Genomic DNA, 15,021 nt, shown 5'->3' with positions numbered 1-15,021 from the left:
AAAAAAAAAAGTAAAGAAAATAATAAGGGAAAAACCCAAGACACACTTCCTAGGGGAAAAAAAACCCAGCATGTAATTTCTGTCCTTGACGGAATGTATTAAATAAGCAAACACCCCCAACAAGCAAAACAAGTACTACAATGTAAAAATATTAAAAAAAGAAAAGTCTTTCACATGCATAAATGAAAGATTGCACACAAAGAACTCACCTCTTTTCAAGCTTCAATAGTACGTATATTTATTTTTGAGAGAGAGAGACAGAGTGAGAGCAGGGGAGGGGCAGAGAGAGAGGGAGACACAGAATCTGAAGTGGGTTCCAGGTTCTGAGCTGTTGGCACAGAGTCCAATGCTCTAACCCACAAACTGTGAGATCATGACCTGAGCTGAAGTCAGATCCTTAACCAACTGAGCCACCAGGTGCCCCCAGGAAACTGATTCTTGCCTAGAGTCTACAAAAAAAATGCAGCCCTGCCACACCTTGGTGTGAGCCCAGTAAGACTAGTGTTGGACTTCTCAGCTACAGAATTGTAAGATAATGTGTTGTTTTAAATGACTAAGTTTGTGGTAATTTGTTACAGCGGCAACAGAAAACTAATGTTAATATTCGGCTGCCAACTTGACATCTCCATTTAGAGGGTTAATAGACACTTTAAAGTCAGGATATACAAAATTGAATTCTTATTCTTCACCCCAAACTTGCAGACTTCCACATCTCCATTAACAGTAACTTCATTTTTCTAATAGTTCAGGTCAAAAACCTTGGAGTCATGCTTTATTCTTCTCTTGCTCTCATACACTCCATAGCGTGTCTGCCAGTGGTTTGTGTAAGTTCTATCTTCAGACTATATTCATGTTTCCCTTTCACCAATATCATTACCCTGGTCATTACCCTGGTCATTATCATTACCCACTATCATTATTTTTCACTTGAATTCCTGAAATACCCTTCCTTTGGGACTCCCTCTTTCAATACTTGACTCTTGGAGTTTTTTCAACCGAGTAGACAGAGTGAGCCCATTAAAAATTTGTTATGTCATATGACTCCTTTGCTCAAAATCTTCAGTCTCTACAGTCCACGGAGGATAAAAGTTACCAGAGGGAACTACGAGGTCTTAGATGATGTATGTCACTCTCTCCTGTTATTTATTTTTTTTAAGCTTTATTTATTTAATTTGAGAGAGATAAAAGAAAACAGAAGCAGGGAAGGGGCAGAAAGAGAGAGAGAAACAGAGAGAGAGAAACCCAAGCAGGCATTATGCTGTCAGCACAGAGCCAGGGGTGGGGCTGGATCTCGTGAACTGTGAGATCATGTCCTGAGCTGAAATCAAGAGTCAGACTGAACCACCCAGATGCCACTCCCCAGTTATTTCTGAATTCTGTTCTTTTTTTCTTTATAGTTTTGGAACACTTAGAAAAACTACCCATGTCCTTGAGAACTAGCAGAAAACTTTAATACGGTGTAGGTATGGTGGGGTGGGGTGGAGGTGACGAACTGAGGAGCCTTGTCTCCTGGCTCAGATCTGTCACTTCGACTCACTAGCTGTGCAGATTCCACCTCTCGAAGCCTTAGTTTACTGTGAAAGTGGAATAAAGCCTGCCTTACAGACTTCTGTAAATAATATATAGTAGATTATTTGAGTAAATGCTGATGTAAGGTCTAGTAAAGGCATATGCAAGATCTGGCAAGTTTTTGTCACTTAGTCCATGGTAATTGTTATTATTAGTATCTGAGAATTGGGATCCTACAGAAGTTAGACAATGTGTATGGAGATAAGAAATAGATGACTTTCTCAATCCCTGCATCCCTTTTACTGTTGTAACCTTCAATAGAAGGTAGCAAGGAAAGCAAGTAAACAAGACCTGAGAAAGAATACCTGAACTCTTTAAATTAAGAAACATCACTAATGAGACAAACTTTAACATAAATAAGCACTCTTGCATAGCATACCTTTAAAAATTATCTATCACTGGCATTTTAGAATGTTTTATAACGTATTAGCTCAACATTATTGCCACATTAGTGGCATTAGAAGATTTAATATTCTTCACTAATAACTAAGTAACAGTCTGTCAGGAGATGATTTGGATAATGGGAAAACTCAGATTGAAACAGTCTTTGAGGGTATTAAATATCTCAGTTAAAGTACTTAAAGCTGTACTAAATTGTTTCATAATTATTTAATGGCTCTAATCTGCTTTATTTATTTATTTTTTTAATGGATGTGTTTTAGTGCAACTCATGGTAATGAATGCTTGGTAATTAGCACAAAGACAAAAGGTAAGAGAGCTGAACAGGTCAGATTTCAGGGACTGTCACATCACAGTCACAATGTGCTCATGCTCCTAAGCTGTGAATCATCTAGCACAGTCTGCTCATCCTGAGGAATGCAGGTGAAGCAGGGCGGGGTGTGGGAGTTCATTGTTTTGCTCACTTTGATATCCCCAGCACCGAGCGCTGGACAGAGCACACTGTGGGCCTTTCAGTGAAATACACACTAACAAAATGAAACGAATACATGGGAGAATGAAGTATAGGCAAATCCTAATGACAGAGAGCCTGAGGTCATGTTGGGAAACACGGAGCCTCTGTTCCAGCCCTTCTCCCTTTACCCATCGCCAGTGGTTACATTTCCTTCTCAGCTCTACCAGATGAGTTTTCGGAACCTGCTTAATCACTTCTGCAGTGCAAATTTTCTGTCTTCTTGACACGCAAGTTTTTTTTCCCCCTGATCTTCATCTGCAGAACTTTTCCCTATTTTGTGCTGTTTGAGCTCCCAGATATAGAAGGTATACCATCAGCATTTGAAATGGAGACATCAAGATATTAACCCAAAGTGGAGAATTATATGGGGATTTCTATGTCTATCCTTTAGATAGATGTGCTTGAGCAGGCTGCCTTACTAAGAAAATTGAGGCTACTTTCCTTGCCTTACTAAAAATCACACCGCTGTTGGGCATTTGATTATATAGCTGCCCCAACAGGATAAATAAATTAAAAGTCACCAGAAAACTTACTGATGAAAGCTATTCAGAATTTCTCAGTACTGCTAAGAAAGGTTTCTTCTTAATCTTCAGACAGAGAGACATAATCTTTGAGTGGCTATTCCATTTTACATGATACTTATTTATACAAAGTAGTATACAGTCATGCAAGTGGCTTTGTACAGTTATCTGTAAAGATGAACCCCTTGGGGAATTAAGGAGCAGTTTTGCAAACTGTCAGGCAAGTCTGCTATTATTTGAGACAGTTCTCCCTCTGACCAGCTTGGATAAATCCTGATTTCACAAAGCAGCTGTCTTCCCTAAGCTTCAACTACTTTGATTTGCCAAATGCCCTTCTTAATCATCTGTTGCTACCAGATGTCAGAATCCCCTGCTGCTATTGATAGGCTTTCACTTGTAAATATAGCTCGTGTTGACTCAGTTGGCTTGCTCACTGCACAGCTGGATGAGTAGCAGCGGGGCTTGGGAAAGAGGCTCAACACAGACTGCGGAATCCCGAGAGACGTGGTCACAGCTGGAGGATCGAGTGCCTGGAAGAGCCTAAATAACCACACAGATTGCGTCTGATGCAAACTTCCCTATAAAGTGGAATCCTGTCTTCCATTTACAGATAGACTATCTGTGCCTGCCTAGTGATATGGAAGGCTGGCATACGTCTCCTGTGTCCCTTCATCATAAATTACTACTACTGAAAATTCTAATAACAAATTCACTTCTTAACAAGATTTGCCTGGAGTATTCACTAGTCCAGTGTTCTTACTGTGTGTTTCTTGAATGATCTGCGTCAGCATCATGTGGGGCATGTGTGAAAAATAGAGATTTGAGAGCTTCCCCCAGATTATCGAAATCAGAATCCAAGTCCAGAGAACCTATATTTTAAATAAAGGTTCTTGGTAATTCTTTTGCACGTTAAATCAAACTGCATGCTTAAATTAAGTTCCATGAAGTTAGGATTCCTATCTATTTTGTTCCCTATGGTATATTCAGCATTAACCCAGTACCCGTCAGGCAATAGTGCTTTATTTTATTTTTTAAATAAAATATCCAACGAGATCCCAAATATCTATTTCATCTTGACATTGAAGAGCTTTCTAAATAATGGAAAGAAAACTATACTGCATCCTGTAAAGCAAGAGACAGATAATCTTGTTTTGTAGAGGTATTTTCAACGTTTGCAAAGTTACTGCTAGACTAGTTTATCTTACTTGCCAAGAGCCTATTTTTACAAGTGTTTTTCTCTTTACATCACTGGATGACTCCATAGGCAGCATGAGTAGCAGTGGGGCTTGGGAAAGAGGCTCAACACAGACTGCGGAATCCTGAGAGACGTGGTCACAGCTGGAACAAATGGAAAGTACAGTTGTGTTGTGTGTTTTGTGAGTTACTGAGATACCAAAGACACAGAGCCCCAAAGTGAGAGAGGCCTGCTGCCCATGCAGAGCTCAGCTCAGGTTGCTGTCATAAACACTGTGTTTTCCAGAAAAAAAGAAAAAAAAAGTTGAGGGGGAGGAACGCATTTTTCAAGAAGAAATCCTTTTGCCATGTTTTTGGCCATGAATAGCTGATTTTCTCTGAGAAAAGGCATATATATAATTTTATTTCTAGATTTGTGATCTATGCAATTTATTCATAGTTACTTTGTCCTTCAGGTCTAAAAAAACTATAAAATACAATAGAAGTGGCAATGGTACAGTCACAAAGACAATGTTAAGTAAACATAGGGGCTTTTGAGCATCTCTGGCTGGAGGTTAATTTGGCACTTTTTTGAAAGAATATTCTTGAAAATTTTTAAGGTAACTGTGATTAATTGAACTCTTACTTGTGCCAGACTCTGTTCTATGTACTTTATGTGTATTGATTCACCTAAGCCTCTCAACATACCTGTGCAGAAGGTTCTGCTATTTTCAGATAAGAGAGTGAAGGCAATGAATGAGAAGTTAAGTAACTTGCTTATCTCCTAAGTAGCCATATGCCCCCACAGGATTTCTCAGGTTCTCCTCAGTTTGCTCCAGCAAAGCACAGAGGAGCCCGCTGGGAGGCCTTGTTAATGCCTACTCCCCTGGGAACCAAAATGAACCCCTGCAGCTCATCTGGCCCAGCCCTCTGGAATCAACTGTTCTTCCAGCATGCTCTTTTATTGGAGGGGGCCAGGGTTCCTGCACCAATTCCCCCAAAGGGCTTTCTGCAGCCATTGCTTTTATTATACCTACTCCTTTGTGAGGCAGGGTCTGGTGAACACAATCTTCTTTTTCTAAACTCCCCAGAGATGCTTTCAGGAACCTTTTACTGTAGTCTTATATGCTGAACTACAAAGCTGCCCAGGTCCCAGGAAAAAGAAAAAAAAAAAACACATCAAAACCTAATAGTCCTTACAGTCAAGCCAAACTTGAGACCTTTTGAGGTTAAACCCTATTCCTAATGGGTAATGAGGAATGCTGAATTCAGCTCCTTGTCGCCCCCTATCTTGCCTTAGGAGAGGACCAGAGAACTACTGATTGAATCAGCTGATGTGGCTGCCGCCATTAATGTTTTAATATCGTTATCTTTCCCAATTAACCGACTTAGAGGTTCACTACCTATGAACTAAAATCTGTAAAAAATTGGCCTCAGCACATATACCAAAGTGAATATGGCCAAGCAAGGAATAGTTCCCATTATTCCCCTCTGCACAAAAATCCAGAATTCTGAGGCCCACTGATAACACAATGAGCAACTGACAAATGTTTTACCTGCAGCATAATAAGCTTGAAGGAACTTCAGACAGCTTTAATTTTAAACATGGTTTTTGGTGCTGCTATACATGGTATGAGCTTTTGTCATGCTTCCTGAGATTTATCTGAAAAAAAAAAAATTATACCTTACTGCGAAGGACGTTTGATTTTTTCTGGGAAAACACAGTTCCAAACAAACTATAGAACTTTATTGAGACACCAAATGAAAACTTAAGAGTCTCAGTCTGGGAATTTGTTTTAGCAGGATATACTTCCCAAACATAATTCTCATTTTAATAACCATGTGTGTTTGAAAAGTAGCAAGCAGTTACTTCTGACTTAGGCTGCTGTGTCTAATTTCTTGGGAGCCTTTCATAGTATTTAGTAATATAAGACTTGTAATTGTGTCGAGTACCATTACAGAAATTTAGATCTGCTTTATACTGAGAATTGACTTTTAAATACCCCACATAGGGTTGAGAATTATGAGGTAGCATGCCTTAACCGATACTAAGTACCTTCTACCTATTAAGCAATGTATAATTTGCTGGAGTTACTATGTTAAATTGAGTTATATCCAGTCCAGTCTCATCTCCTAAGGAGTTCATGTCCAGCAAGGGAAACAGACTCATAAATAAAGGGCTTAAGAGGAGAGCAGGGAAAGCCCCACAGAGGAAGTGGCACTTAATTAGGGTTTTTTTTTTTTTTTAACGTGTATTTATTTTTGAGAGACAGCATGGACTGGGGAAGAGCAGAGAGAGAGGGAGACACAGAATCTGAAATAAGCTCCAGGCTCTAAGCTGTCAGCACAGAGCCCGACATGGGGCTCCAACTCAGGAACCGTGAGATCATGACTTGAGCTGAAGTTGGAAGTTTAATGGACTGAGCTACCCAGGTGCCCCACATAATTAGGGTTTTTGAAAAATGAGTGTGCATTTCTTCCTAAGGAAGTAAGAGGAGGGTTAAAAACATTCCAGACAGATGAACAGCCTACTCAACCACGGTGACGAGATAGAGGAGTTCTATGAAGTGAAGGCCAGCGGGGGGAATATGATGAATGCCAGGGTCGGGGTCGGAGGGCAGTCTAGAAAAGGAAACTTGAAGGGTCTTGTATGCTGTGCTGAGTTCAGGCCTAATCTAGGCAGTAGAGAAACACTAAAGGTTGATAATCAGTAGAGCAACATGATCACATCAAGGTTTTAGAAAGATTACTCAGCTGGCAATGGAAAGCAGGAATGCTGGTGGTCATACCAGAGACTAGGTGAGCACTTTAAGGGTTATCAGAATAGTGTAGGTGAGAGATAATGTTGAACAAAAGCACAGCTTCCATGATGAGGATGGAAAGGAGAGGAAAAATTTGAGAGACACTTAATCCTAGTCTCTTAAATCAGTGGATTTTCAGGGTTTTTTTTTCTTTTAAAACATTTTAATCTTCTACCTCTCTAAGAAAATTAATCTTAAATACTTATATGCGGGTGCCTGGATGGCTCAGTCAGTTAAGCATCTGGCTTCGGTTCAGGTCATGATCTCATGGTTCGTGGGTTCGAACCCCAGTCGGGCTCTGTGCTGACAGCTAGCTCAGAGCCTGCAGCCTACTCCAGATTGTGTCTCCCTCTCTCTCTGACCCTCCCCTGCTCGTGCTGTCTCTCTCTCTCTCAAAAACTAAAAAAACAAAACAAAACATTGAAATACTTATATAAATTTTATTTTGTTACTAAATGGTGATATCCTAATGCCCTGCATTTGCTTATAAAAAACTCAATTACTAAAATTAATGCAGCTCATTTATTAAGACACATTTGCTAATAAAATCTATGTTTAGAGATGACAATTGCTGCACTTTATCAGCATCAACATACAATTTACTTAATATATTTTAGTTTTATATAATAGTTCATAAAAATAAGTAGTTGTAAAAGGGTACATGATCATTGTTAAAAATAACAAATCACTGTAAAATATCAGACACTTTTCTAGTGAATTGATCTGGAAGCGTGATAAAGCAGTATTTGGGCATGTTTGTGTCAAAATTGTATCACCAATAGTATTTAATAATGTTTACATTCCCTATAATAAAGGTGAAAGTCATTTAACCTAAAACATAAAAGTATTAAATTATCAATAACATTATATTATTGCAATGCAATATAGTGTCACTTGATTGTTTTACAACAGATTTTTTTCATTTTTCTTTTTTTGGCTAGAAGTACACTTTCTAAGCCAGTATTCCTAAATCTTGTCAGCATATGGTTGAGAGTAGCACGCATATGCTTTAGTAATGAACTCTCTTGCAGAGCTTTATGTGAGCAGATCTGGGTAGGTCTGATTTCCAAGAAAGTGTGTGTGTGTGTGTGTGTGTGTGTGTACATGTATACATGCATAGGTATTGCAGAAGCACCACAAAACTAATTTTAACTACCAACATATCTTAATGTGTTAGTAATCACCAATATGTTAAGTTGTAGTTATGGAATATTTAAGTTACAGAAAAATATACAAAACATGGAATTTGGCTTAAACATTTCCCCTGAACATAGTTTGAAAACTGTGTCTTATAATTAGCTTCGTGTTGGCCATGATAACATCTGGAATATTTTAAATTTCTTCTTGTGTGTCAGCTTATATTATTACTTAAATTTTTGTACTCTTTGATGTAAGTAATTTTGATAGAAAACTCTCTATCTATGTAGAGTTTAAATGCATTTGTATGTGAAGTCCCTTATTCTAGCTGAGGAAGAAGGAAAGTACTTACATTTTTGTAGCATGCAGATACTTCAAGGATCTGTAGTGGGAAGTCACTACCCAATAGACAATCCTCATTCAGAAAGACATCATTGGATAGACTCTATGTTGGTGGTTCTTCACCTTGGCTGACCGTTGGATTATGCAGGAAAACTTTAAAAAAAAAATCCCAATGCCCTGATACCTGGATTCTTCCCCCAGAGATTCTGTTTAATTGGTATGGGATGAATTCCAGGGAATGGCATTTTTAAAAAGTGGCCCTTGCAGATTCTAATATAAAGCTAGCTAGCTCTGGAAATCCTGGTTCTATCTGGCAGACCTTATGTTGGGCACTAAAGGAACAAAGGTTATTAGCATCTCCAATGGGAGAGGAAATAGAGAATAATTCAAGACACAACTACCAAACGTTCCTTTGTATTACAATTTTATGATTCCCTGTGATAATACTTTTGATATAAAGAAGCCCACAACCATTGCCAAAATCACACATAAAAGTACTATGAATGAAAACTTCTTCTATCAGTGTGCTACAATTTTAAAACATTTATATTATGAATCTAACATTAAAAATGTCTTCAATCCCCACAAAATATAATTCAACATATTGTATTAAGTGCCAAAATTTAAAAAAAGGGACAATGTATAAAATGTGATACTGAATTTAGAAATAAGTAATTAATCTGACTTTGGGCTGATAGACTTATGGTAATTACAATGTTGGAGAAACATGGAGAGGCTTTTGGTGGATTCCTGGAGTTGATGATGGTTGAGGTAGAAGAAGGGTTCTCTCAGAAGGGAGGAAACGGTGTGAATAAAATAATAAAGCCATGAGGTATAGGAGGTCATCCTAAGCCTCTGACAGTGAAGAAAAATGCTTAAGCACTTTAGAAGTCATCTGCCCCCTTTCCTTGATCCTTAGCACAACTTCCCAGAATGGATCTATGATCTCCCTTTTGTGGCACCCCGTGTATACTGGAGGCCTGGGTCTTAGCAGTAAATTTTTATGCTGAGAAAAAACATTAACTCTTTCAGATAATAATGCCTGAGTAGACATAATTTTATAAATGGAATTTATATAGCTTGAAAAGTTAATGCTTTCTCCCAACTGAGCTTCTTAGTCACTTCTCAAAAGCAGGACAAAAGCCATTACCTTGTCAGAGTAAAACATAAAGCAAAGAGCTCTTTTCCCCCATGAGGTCTAACAGAGCAAATCACCTACATGGAAAGACATTATTTTTGCCTGAAAGATAGGAGCACATGGTGAGTCATAAATCAATAAAAACATAACCATAAGCTATTTAGTGATTCATCTGTTACTTATTTCTAAAATAAGCCACAAGTAGAAGAGCATTTTATGTACTCCTCAGAGTCTGCTCCAAGATGCACTCATAAAATTCTAGGGTCAAACTACACCTTTGACTGCTCGAGTAAAATTCCCATTGACGCAAAACCTCAGGAAATTTCTGGTTTGCAGAAGGGTAACAATTCCTAGTTCTCTGCTTCCACTTGAAAAAGCTTTCAGATTTTCTTTTCTTTGTAACTAAATGAAATTGAATCTTACTTTTCATATTTTACTATTTTTGAAAAGTTTGCTAAGTGTGGCCAACTTTTCCAAGAATGGCCAAAGTAATATGCCCAGAACCAGATGTTCTAGAAATTTGCCATTCCCCCATCAGGAAGAAGTCTATTTCTCTTATCTTGGAAACTTGGTGATCCTTTATGAATGCCCAGATAAAAAGAACATGGTAGAAGTGATTTAGCACGTCTGCTTCTCTTCCTCTCCTCTCCTCTCCTCTCCTCTCCTCTCCTCTCCTCTCCTCTCCTCTCCTCTCCTCTCCTCTTCTCTTCTCTTCTCTTCTCTTCTCTTCTCTTCTCTTCTCTTCTCTTCTCTCCTGGGACTTGGGGTGGATATCTGTGACTGCCTCAGTGAGTGTAGAAGTGATGTTTCTGAGGTTCAGTCATAAAAAGGGCTACAGTTTCTCTCTCTCTCTCTCTCTCAATCTCTCTCTTGGGAGACGTGCCCTAAGAATCCAGCCACCAAGTTGAGAGGAGACTCAGGTCACATGGAGAGACCATGTGTAGATGCTTCGGTAGACAATCCCAGCTATGGTCCCAGTCAACAGCCAGCACTGACTGACAAATATGAGACTAACCAAATCTTTAGATGATTCCAGATCCCACCCTTGGAGCCACTCCAACAGAGTCAATTAAGATGCCACCACTGAGCCTTGCCTAAACTGCATATTTAGGAACAAAGTAAATCATTATAAGTTTATACATTTTGGAGTTTTTCACACCGCAATAGGTAATTGGAACACAAAACAATAATAATGAACAAGTTGATTATTTTTTTCATTTTGGGATGATTTTCAAGATTTAATCAACACCACTTTGAATTCATTAAAAAGACTTTTATCAGTCAATTATCAATCTACTATAATATAGCAGAAAGAAGATTCATGAACTACTATAGAATGCGGGAGAAGAATTTGTTTCAGAATTACTCCCACCTCCAACCACCCATCTTCCTCCATCGCTTAAGTTGGTTTGGAATTCTAAGTTTGACATTTAATAGTCAACTTACTTAGGGAAGACTAGAGCTCAGAAATTTAAATAAGAATACTGAAACCTGTATCTGATTTGCCTCAGCCATCTTATTTATTAATATGTAATGAATATATCAGTCTCAAGAAATGTTCCTGATTATCTTCCTAGGATCCCCTCTTTCATCTCATCATAGAGAGATACCCAGCCTGCATCTGATGGATAATTTTTTCAGTGTTATTATCCCTAGCATAAAGCAAGCTTTTGATAATGGCATCTGCCATCCAGCATGCTAACTCCCTCACTATACTTCAGCCTTTTTTTGCTACGTTCTCTTGTGGCCAATCTTGAGCTACCCCTTTCTCGGTTTTTTTTTTCTCCAAGGTTGCTAGTGCTGATGAAGAACTGTACTATTTTCAAATGAGCATTCTCTCTTATTCAGCAAGTCTTTTTAAAAATTCAGCCCCTGATGACTTCTTAAATTGCTAATAGTTTTGAAGTTCGCTACCTCAGACTTTTTCAAAATCCCCTACTCCTACTCAGTACTTCTAACAGATGACCTAAATCCTTTCACATGAAGTTAGAGGCCTTTGGGACCTATATTCCTTCTTCTGCAATTCAGTATCTTTATATCTCAGCAGCCTTGTCTTTATACCCTCAACTATATTTTGGGATATGTAACTCCATGATTTCCATTTCTTTCCAATGTGTAAAAAGAATATTTCCCTGGACTTTCTTCTGTTCCTTCATCATACAGCTGTTCTCCTCTGCCTGAATATGGTCTTGAAAGGCCAGCCTACTTCACACTGGGCTTGCTGTCTGTAACACACACATATACACACAAAACTGGAAAAAAAGTCTAAAAGCCTTCATAATTATACTGAGAACTGCATTCTGTTTACATTATTTGATTTAGTTATATTTTACATTTTATCTTATTTTTTTAAGTTTATTTATTTTATTTTGAAAGAGAGAGCATGAGTGCATGAGCCAGGGAGGGGCAGAGAGAGAGGGAGAGAGAGGATCTCAAGCATGCTTTATGCTTAGCTTAACATGGAGCCTTACAGGGGCTTGATCTTATGACAATGACAAGATCATGACATGATCATGATCTGAAGAGAGATCAAGAGTCAGACACTTAACCAACTGAGCCACTCAGGCACCCATATATTTTATATTTTAAAATTCTGGGGGAGCCTGGGTGGCTCAGTCAGTTGAGTGTCCAGCTTAGGCTCAGGTCTTGATCTCGCGGTTCATGGGTTTGAGCCCCGCATCAGGCTCTGTGCTGACAGCTCAGAGCCTGGAGCCTGTCTTCAGATTCTATGTCTCCCTCTCTCTCTGACCTTTCCCTGCTCATGCTGTCTTTCTCTCTCTCAAAAAATAAATAAGTAAATATTTATGAGATAAATAAGATTCTGGCTATGCTTACTAGTTGAAAATCGCTGGTCTAGAAGGAAAGACTGGGTTATATCTCTGAGCATTATGCAGACAAGAATGGTCCAAACCAAGAAGGAAAAATCAAAGACCAAAGTTGGTATCAGGATATCCTTAATAAAATAAGGATAACAGATAGCAAACTCCAAACAATAGAGACTTGAACAAACCAAAGTAGGACAGAGAGAAAAAAAGTTTAGGAAGCAAATTGATGTATGCAGTTAGAGCCTCAAACCCAGTGGAAGGACAGGTGGGTTACTTCCCAAGTAGTGGAGCCTTACTGTTAGCCACACTGTGATTGAGGACATGCACTGTAGGCAGAGGAGGGCTGGCTCTATAGTCCCTGCTGTGCTCAGTTCACTTGAGAGCTTGCAGAGCAAATGTTTATGGAGAAGAAGAAGTCTAAAAAAGTTAGATTGGCTAATGCAGAAAGACTAGAAAGAAGGCAGATATACAACTTCTCAACTGAGGGAAGTTTTAGCCGTTGGAACATCTATGGGGAAATGGATACAAAAACAAGAGAAAGAAATTGTTCAATTTAGAGAAAGCCTTAGGTTTCTCCAAACCTACATAGAATACAACATTTGGGGACAGGATCCAAATGAAGGCTTATCTCCTGAAGAAACAATACAGATAGGTGTGCTAAATTTTCCTGTGTTTCTGATCTAGCACAGGTAGAAGGTAAGGGGACTTACAGTAAAGGTACCACTAGCAAAAGTATGGAAGATTATTCTCAACTGCTCTGTACCTCAGTTTCCTCAATGGTAAAATGTGGATCATATTAGAATCTCCCTCATAGGATAATTGGAAGGATTAAATTAATACATACATATATATGTATGCATATGTATATATACATATGTAAAGTGTTTAGGACAGTGCCTGGCATATGATAAGCATTAAGTATAGTGGCTATTTTTACTGCAACATTCAAAATACTATAAAATCATGATTCCAGAATTTCCAGAAATCTTTGGGATTCTTAGAAGTTGCTGAGTAACTTCAACAACTGTCTTCAAATTGCATAGAATGGAAAAAGGCCCATGTTTTAGGAGATTTTTCGTTCCTTTTCAGCTTGAAGAACACTCCTGGACTCTTCCAAGCCCCTCAAAGCATTTGCTCCCCAGAAGAGGAGGGGCTTGTCTATGGGGTGAGCTTGGGAAAACAGCTTAGAATGTGTCACTCTGTCCTTTCTCCTTTCTTGACTTTTGGATCCAGCTTGCCTGCAGGAAGTATGAATTCTCTACTTCACCATGTTCTCAACCTGCAAGGTCAGAACTATTATCCAGAGCAACCTATTTCTTGGTGGGAACATTGGTCTAATTCAGGAATGAAGTAGAGGAGGCTTGTTGTGGCTGTCAGTCAAATACAGTCATGCCTTCCAGTAAGGAATTTATTACACAAACACCTATATTTTAATATCTATCTCTGTGATCTCTGTGTCTTTCAGTTGGTTTTGAAGCCAGGAATGGAAGGGAAGGGTGTTATTTTGTAACTTCCTAAGTCTTGGGAGCTAAAATCATACAAAACACTAAGGACTTAATTTCAAAGCAATTAAACACTTTATAAAAGGTGTACTGTTAAATTTAGATGTTTATTTCTTTACTATCCTGATCCTTTTGTATATTCAAATTTTTATTTCCTCTTTACACTGTATAGCCAACTAAGCCGTTAGCAACGTTAATAAAGTGTTCTATTTTTGCAAAAGGATGTTGTGCTAACATGTGCTCTATCCATGCCCAATGAATACTTGGTAGCCACCCAAATTGGAAGCCAATTTTCATAGTGGTAATTAATGACAACAGTGCCATCCCTATCACATTCAACCCTATGTCTCAATTAATATTCCCAACATACGGTGGGCTAATGAATCACTTGTATCTATTAGTAGAATGCATCTGTTCAAACCAGTGGTCTCCACTAGGAGGATGTATCTGATTCACCTTGGGAGCTTTAATAAAATGTACAAAAGCATCCTTCCCTTCCCTAGCACAAGATTCTAGCTACCTTGCAGTCAGAGTAATCTCTAATAGTTAGAAACCAGACAGAAAGATTCTTAATTTGTCTTTTGGATTAATTTTTTATGCTTGATTTCTGAGTCTTTCAACCTTAGGTTATTTATTATTTAATTCTAACTTATTTTTAATTTTCAAATATCCATCAGATAGGTGTTTTGATTGTAAGGGTTGATATTACTTAATGGCTAGGAGCATGGAATTTTATGCTATTAGTGAAATGTGGATTAAGGACTGTCCTGCCTCTGTGTGAATCATCTTAATTAGTCTTAAACCCAAATTTCCCCTATCTATGAAACAGAAACAGTAGGAATATCTTTCTCATAGAAATACTGTGAGGATTAAAAGGCAAAAAGAGATGATGCAAAATATGTGAACAATAACATGCATTCAATAAAATGTTAGCTACCATTATTATTGTCTTGTGTTAATTTCAAGGAGAGAGTTTTTTCTTTTGATCTTTGTCTAACCATGTACTGTTATTTCTTACTTTCTATGTGGCAGTCCAACTCTCAAAAGAGGTTTTAAATGACAATTATCCATTTACTTCAAGGGAATAAAGTAACTATTCT

At 38.3% G+C, this 15,021-nt stretch overlaps 1 long non-coding RNA gene across 3 annotated transcripts in view; it reads right to left on the bottom strand.

Moving 5' to 3' along the window:
* LOC115279557 overlaps positions 1–247 on the bottom strand; it is a 44,533-nt gene extending 44,286 nt beyond the window's left edge. For all 3 annotated transcript variants that reach the window (XR_003903536.1, XR_003903565.1, XR_003903546.1), the window contains exon 1: positions 210–247. This is a non-coding gene — a long non-coding RNA (uncharacterized LOC115279557). The remainder of the gene's footprint in view (positions 1–209) is intronic.
* Positions 248–15,021: the final 14,774 nt, after the last annotated feature.

This window comes from Suricata suricatta, chromosome 1 (genome assembly GCF_006229205.1).
Source record: "Suricata suricatta isolate VVHF042 chromosome 1, meerkat_22Aug2017_6uvM2_HiC, whole genome shotgun sequence".
NCBI lineage: Eukaryota > Metazoa > Chordata > Mammalia > Carnivora > Herpestidae > Suricata > Suricata suricatta.
Note: the sequence above shows the minus strand (reverse complement) of the source record. Positions and strands in the feature narration are given on the sequence as shown.